Here is a 7,310-nt window from a genome sequence, read left to right on the forward strand (position 1 = left end):
CAAGACAGACACGTGATCACCCTTCAAGGACGCATTGAGAATCGCTACTTTCTATCCTGTGATTCGATCTGATTTTCTTCTCCCACATTCTTCTCTTCAATAGAATTCTATTTTCTGAGGAGAACCTCTTTTACTCTCATTTAAAGCCACACTCAAAGCCAGCAATCATATGCAAGACTTTCCTGTGTTACAGGAGACACCATCTCCCGTGGAAAAGACACTTGTGCTCAGCCCCTGATAGACTCCTAGAACCAGTTGTGGTTTCAACAGCCCAAAGTCCTCACGTTTAATACAAGATAAATACTGCGTGGCTGGTGACCAGGGATGTTCCCTTCCCTCATGGTCCTTGCTCCTTCTCTAAGGGACTTACGGGTGCCCGTCCTTTGTACCTTCTCTCACCTGCCCACTTTGAGCTTTCTGCTGTGGAATCCAACATCTCTCTCTCCAATCTTCATCCCCACCCAGATGAAAAGTATCTGTTAAGGCTAGGACCTTACATGATGGTGATAAATTCTCCAAATTATTTAGTAGTGCAATACCTCAGTAAGTTGCCTCAAAGCAATAGGCCTTAGCTAAGAGAAATGTTGGTGATAGTGGAAAATTCAAGTTCATATCAAGCTTTCAGGACTGAAACTCTGTAGTCTCATGCCCAAACCTTCACTTACTTGAAAACTTTAATCAGTTTACCATCGTGCTCCGGGCTTTCTGGCATCTCCACCATAACCTCGGAAGCCTATGTCACCGTTTCTTGGGGTTCCTATAATGTGCAGCCAGAGAATTTTGAGTGGCTTCAAGGTATTCTAGGATATAGAAAAAAAAATGACTCAAGGTCATTTACTATGATTTAATTTTGATAATTCAAGCATCAGAACACCAGAACAAAGCAATTCTTGTAAGTGCTCTGTGACCTCCTTCTTATATATAGATCTAGAAACTGAAAAATCAAATGACTTTTGTCAGGATGGAACAAAAAGTCAATATTAGAGCAGAGAAGTATAGCTATATTCTGCAAGTCTTGATCTATTAATCAACTGGGACACAGCCCTGCTGTCTAAAAGAGGCGGGAGAATAGAAATGCAATTTGGGGGCATTATAGGCTTAGAGGAGAATAAGCATGTAGTAAGGCTAGGGAAGCTAGAAATTCAGTACTTGTTCACCATTGAATATTTAACATTTAAATGTCATAGCAAGTCCCACCTAACGTGCAATCTGAGATTATTTGCTTCCGAAGTATTTATCTGATTAGAAGAAGTTTAATGCCTTTCTCAGTTTCATGTGAATGATGGGTGCCCCCAATCCCAAGACGGTAATTATATATAATTTACCATGAAATAGTTAACTCTTGCAGGTTATTGAAAAGAGAAGAATTAAAAGGCAACTCGGAAATTTGAAAATTCTACCCATCAAAAATAAGAGCTTTACTTTGACTTCTTCGGAAATTCTAGATGATGTCTTACTTCGCTATTCACGTCACAATTGAGGTCACCCATTTAAAGCCAAGCCTGTCAGCTGCCTTTAGAAATGGATAAAATAACTATCAGCTGGTTGTAGCCTGGGTGTCTCTCGCGAAGTTGTAGCCAACGGTGGGGTTGGGGTAGACACAGCTCAAATTGGATGACCCCGTGAGTGATCAACTGACGTAGGAAGTGGTTCACCCACTTACAGAAATATCTTTCTCCGTCAAATGTGTACTCATCAGAAAGGTCAGCTTTTGCTTGGATCATTCCACTGTTGCCCACAGCTGCATGCAGCAAACAGATTGGGGTATTTATCCTCAACCACACTGCAGGGAACCCTGCCTGAGAACCACCAAACGAGACCCATGTATTGTTGGCAAGTGCCATTTTCTCTGCCATGATGTTTTGGAAGTTGGCAGGGCTTGGCTGCTGCGGAGATAGTGGAGGCTGTAAGTACGTAGGTCTCTATCATTAAAACGCAATCACACTTCCTTATGACAACCGTTAGGGCAAAATAACATGGCACTTAAACCTGCTTGACCAAGAGGCCAAAATGCAAATGTTGAAAGCACATTGAGATTTTTACCCCCATTCCACTTGAAACACTTGAATGAGAATGGGCAGAAGGACATTCTGGTGAATAGTTACACACAAAGGCAGGCAGCAGGAGGAGGAGGAGTTTCTATTTCTCAAGTCTCATTTGCATTTGTCCTTCCCGACCTGGGCGCCCCTGATGGGAGCTCCAGACTCCCCTCCATCGCAAGATGGTCTTCCCTCAGGCACTGGGCGCATTGGGCGCCCCTCGCAATAAGCTATCGGCAGGACTCCAAACGTAGCCCTTAGTGGAAAGAGAGAAGCTGGCATTGCTTCGCTACTTTTCTGAGACTTTAGAGGATCCATGGTTAATCAAGTGGAGGATATTTTCTAGTCTTTTTGGGTTGCCTGCTGCATCCAGAGAAAGCCAATATGGGCTTGAATTTCCTAAGTTATAAGGGAGCAAGTAACACTTTACCGTTCTGTTGTTTTTCAGTAGGGTTTTCGGTAAGGCTAAGGAAGTCCATTGTGTGTGTTAAGGTTGTTTTTAATCTTCAACACCAAAGAACAACAACAACAACAAATTACCCCCTATCTCCTTGCTGGAGATACTAATTTCACGTGGCTGAGTGTAAACATCAAATAGGGGCTAAAGACATTTAAAAAAAACACTTCACATTAGAAGAAATACACATGGCCAATGAACACATGAAAAAGAAATTTAGTCCTACTAATCAGAAAAGTGCAAATTTGGTAATGATTTATTTTTTTCACCTATCAAACTGTCAAACACCTGTGTCAATGATAATACTAAATGTTACCAAAAGCTAGATGAAGCAGGCACTCCAGTGACTACTGGACAGAATAAAGTAGGAGAACATTTCTGGGGAACACTCTGGGACCTATATCAGGATCTTCTGAAGGCAAAGGAACTTTTGACCCAGTATTTCACTACTAGAAACCTGTGACAGAGAACACTGGCTGTCCCCAAATATCCATTCTCCATTTCTTTTTTTTTTTTTTTTTTTTTTCAACGTTTATTTATTTTTGGGACAGAGAGAGACAGAGCATGAACGGGGGGAGGGGCAGAGAGAGAGGGAGACACAGAATCGGAAACAGGCTCCAGGCTCCGAGCCATCAGCCCAGAGCCTGACGCGGGGCTCGAACTCACGGACCGCGAGATCGTGACCTGGCTGAAGTTGGACGCTTAACCGACTGCGCCACCCAGGCGCCCCTTAATTTTTTTTTTTTTTCTCCATTTCTTTCTCTTAGAAAAAAAAAATCAGCTAGGCTTATAGAATTAAAACTACCTTTCCCAGCCACAGCAATGTTATTACAGAAGAAAAAAAAATAAGATATAAAACCTTAGGTACATTTTGTTTTGAAAGCCAAGATTTTAGCAACAATTTAATAGGTCAGACTATGAATAACATTTCTTTCTCTGTAATCTTCTATACTTTCCCCCAAAATGCCAGTTTCAAAACTAGAAAAAAAAAGTTATCAAAAAATGCCACTAAAAAACAGAGGTTTGGGGCACCTGGGCGGCTCAGTAGGTTAAGCGTCCGACTCTTGATTTCAGCCCAGGTCATGATCTCCTGGTTTGTTAGATTGAGTCGCACATCGGGCTCTGTGCTGACAGCACGGAGCCTGCTTGGGATCCTCTCCCCCTCTCTCTCTGCCCCTCCCCCACTCATGTGTGTGCATGCACACGCTCTCAAAATAAATAAATAAACTTAAAACAGAGGCTTATATGACTCACATATGTTATACAAGTATTAATACAGTCCTTATTATATTACATGATAATCATATACCATAACAGCATGACAAATAGAAGTCCAGGACGAAGTAATGCATGCTAAAAAATTTGCTTTTTAAATATTTATTTTAAAAATTATTGTTTCAAAGTTAATAGAATAGTGATCTCTTAATCGCTGTCAACTTAAACTTGGCATTCTAGATAGATAGGGAGGTACCCTGAATAAATGATGAGGAGGGGTTTCATGTCGCTTAGGGTCCACTCTATGAAGTCACGTTTAAAGAAGCACCGTCCAGGGGCACCTGGGTGGTTCAGTCAGTTAAACTTCCAACTCTTGACTTCAGTTCAGGTCATGATCTCAGGGTTTATGAGGGTTTATGTCGGTCTCTGCTCTGACAGCGGGGAGCCTGCTTGGGACTCTCAATCTCCCTCTGTCTCTGCACCGCCCCTCTCCCTGCTTGTGCTCGTTCACTCTCTCTCTCTCTCTCTCTCTCTCTCAAAATAAATAAATAAACATTTACAAAATAAATAAACAAAAATAAAGAAGCACAACCCAACAACCAATAGTAATGAAAAGGGAACTTTATTCTTAGCAGGTGCACCTCAAAGCACATCAAAAGGGTTAGAGGTCATAACCCGCCTCAGTCCCTTCTGCTTCTGTTGAGGAAGCTCCTGTCCCTTCCTAATTCTGTTGAGGAAACTCTCAAACACCAAACTCTTACTCTCTTAACACCAACTCAAGCATCATTGTTTCACTCTTGCCAGAATTTTTTCCTTGTGTGGCTAAATCGAATCTCCCTCCCAGCCATCAGGGTGCTCTCGTCCTTCATGATTAGAAGGTAGAGCAGGCATGAGAGGTGGGGAAGGGACCTGGCTAATAAAGGATTTTCTGGAGCAAATAGGGGAAGGTGGGGTACTGTAAACACTTAGGGCTAATGAGTGTTGTCCCAGGAACAGGCAACTCCACACCGCCAATGGGTTGTGATTGGATCCCTTTGATGGGTTACAGATTAATTACGTGGAGCGTATTAGTCAACCACTGTTCCTGACTTCATCGTTACAAGCTGTGAATTTGGTCAAGTACTTCCATTTTTGAAAAACACAATGTTGCAGGACAATACAGAAAACCTAGCCTTGAAGCCTTTTATGGAATAACAAAATTCTGACAACTCACAGCTTCTAAGGAAGAAATGCAGAGCCCGCGAAATTACTGGACTGTCACCACATCATAAAAGAGTCAGCGACTTCGAATTCCAAAATCACTTTTTTTGAAGGTAGGAAGAGACCTATGCTATTAACCTAAAGTTATTAATAGTTTTCCACTGTTAAACGGTACCAAGAATTATGACTCATATAATAAAGATATCATTTCACTGACATTAATGGCACGCTCAGGGCTGTAAAAAGGCAACGCATGTTCCCTTTAAAAAGAGAGTCAAGGGGCGCCTGGGTGGCTCAGTCGGTTGAGCGTCCGACTTGGCTCAGGTCATGATCTCACAGTCTGTGAGTTCGAGCCCCGCGTCGGGCTCTGTGCTGACAGCTCGGAGCCTGGAGCCTGCTTCCGATTCTGTGTCTCCCTCTCTGCCCCTCCCCCGCTCATGCTCTGTCTCTGTCTCTGTCTCTGTCAAAAATAAAAATAAAACATTAAAAAAAATAAAAAGAGAGTCAAACTGTTGGCCCCAAATATTTGGTGTCTTTCAAACTTTTAGAGCACCTTATAATTCATTTGGTCTGATTGTATATGTAGTAATTATAAGTAGGTAAAAAAAAAAAAAAAAATCACGTTTCCACTGCACGAAACACAACAAGACTAAGTGGGAAGAATAAGATCCTGAAAAACAACTAGATCTTTTTACTCTGTCCCCGTGTTGCCACCGCAAGCTAAAATTTGACATTTCGCTTAACAGTGACAAACTGTTTTTAATAAAATGGTCGCTACTGCCTCCGAGTGGCGGGTCGTTTTCAGAGTTTAAATTTCATTAATTTCAAGTCTTCCCAGCCTAACGGGAGAGAATTTTGAGACTGACAGCGTATCTATCGTTGCAAGTTTAAATTCTGAACGTGATATTGTAGTTGAAAGACACGAAGAGTATTGTCCTGTTTACAAAAGCGTATGAACAACTTGTTAAGTGTGTGAGGTTGGCTGGCTTTGTCCATAAAGTCTTTGCTTCCACAGGGAAGCAGAGGGCTCTCACCTCTCACTGTTTTCCATCCAGGTAATGCTCCTTGACATCCACGTTTTGCTGGTGGCACTTTCTCCTCCAATCATGAGAAACACTGAGCCACCAGGTATATAGAACTCATCACTCACGAAATGCCTCTGTGGAGAGAAAAGCATTATTTTAAATCATTAATGCATCAAACTGGGATTTGTCTGTTGCCATTTCTAATGGTAGAGGGGTAGGGCAATTTAGTGCATCAAAATCAAGCTTTGTTTCATGGTTCTGAGGACTGGTCTAAGCAAGTGACATGACAAGTAACCGTTCCTCCGAATCGCGCGTAATTGTTGAAATCAGCAGCCCACAATATAGTTTGCCCAAATCAAACCCTACATAATTAGTACATTGGATTTGGATTATATGGTGGATCAAAGGCAAGTCTGCCCTTTTTTCCACTCTGAAATGAACCAAATGCACACAGGAAAATAAATAATAATGGCAACTCAGTCCTCAAGGAAAATCGAGAACACTAAAAATGCAAATCATGGAGAGAACTGGGAACTTTGGGAAGAGCTGGCAAAACACGGATTTCTACCTGGCGATGAAACATCCATGAGTGAGCCAGTGACCATTAGTGTGGAACAAGAAGATCCCTGCGCATGGCTGGGCTGGGGATACAGACACCCCCTGGCAACCCACTTCACTCCATGGAGTGAAACAGCTAAGAATGGTAATAAATAAATGAAGCAGCCAATCCAGGTATTTAGGAGAAAAAAAAAAAAAAAGCCAAAGAAAGCCCAACAAAAATAATAAAGATAAAAGTAGAAATTAATACATCAGGAGACTAAAGACTGATAGGACCAAAAGAATGAATCCAAGGGCTTTTTTTTTTTTTTCCCTTCTCCACCTCGTTTATTACCTTCATACCAGACTATTCTTTCAGGGTTAAAGACTCGCAGGCAGATCACCAACTCCAAGGCACCCCGCAAAGCAGGCGGGTCACCCCAGAGGCAACCTTTACCCACTCAAAAATTTGTGTCACATAAGCAGTGAGGATTCGAGCATCATCCGAAGTCATCATGTTTCCCTACTCATAAGTTTAAGAGATCCAACGGTTGTTTCTTTAAATACAAAATGAAATTTTAAAAATTTAGAAAAATGATTGTCTAACCCGGGAGTTCTCAACGTGGGTGATTTTGCCCGTCCCCTTCCCTAGGGGACATTTGACAATGTCTGGAGATATTTTCGGTTGTCGCAACAGGGTAACAGCTGGTGTTACTGGTATCTGGCGGGTAGAGGTAGGGATGTTGCAAAACAGACTCCAATGCCAGGATAGGAAGGAGTAAAGCTGGAGGAGGAGGAGGACCTTATGCTTGCCTGGGCCTCTACTACAACACCAGG

At 42.1% G+C, this 7,310-nt stretch overlaps 1 non-coding gene across 1 annotated transcript; it reads right to left on the reverse strand.

Annotated features, from left to right (window-relative positions):
• Nucleotides 1–6,865: 6,865 nt before the first annotated feature.
• Nucleotides 6,866–7,017, reverse strand: LOC123600075. Its single transcript, XR_006713466.1, has one exon. It is a non-coding gene; the product is annotated as a U12 minor spliceosomal RNA (small nuclear RNA).
• Nucleotides 7,018–7,310: the final 293 nt, after the last annotated feature.

This window comes from Leopardus geoffroyi, chromosome C1 (genome assembly GCF_018350155.1).
Source record: "Leopardus geoffroyi isolate Oge1 chromosome C1, O.geoffroyi_Oge1_pat1.0, whole genome shotgun sequence".
NCBI classification, from domain to species: Eukaryota; Metazoa; Chordata; class Mammalia; order Carnivora; family Felidae; genus Leopardus; species Leopardus geoffroyi.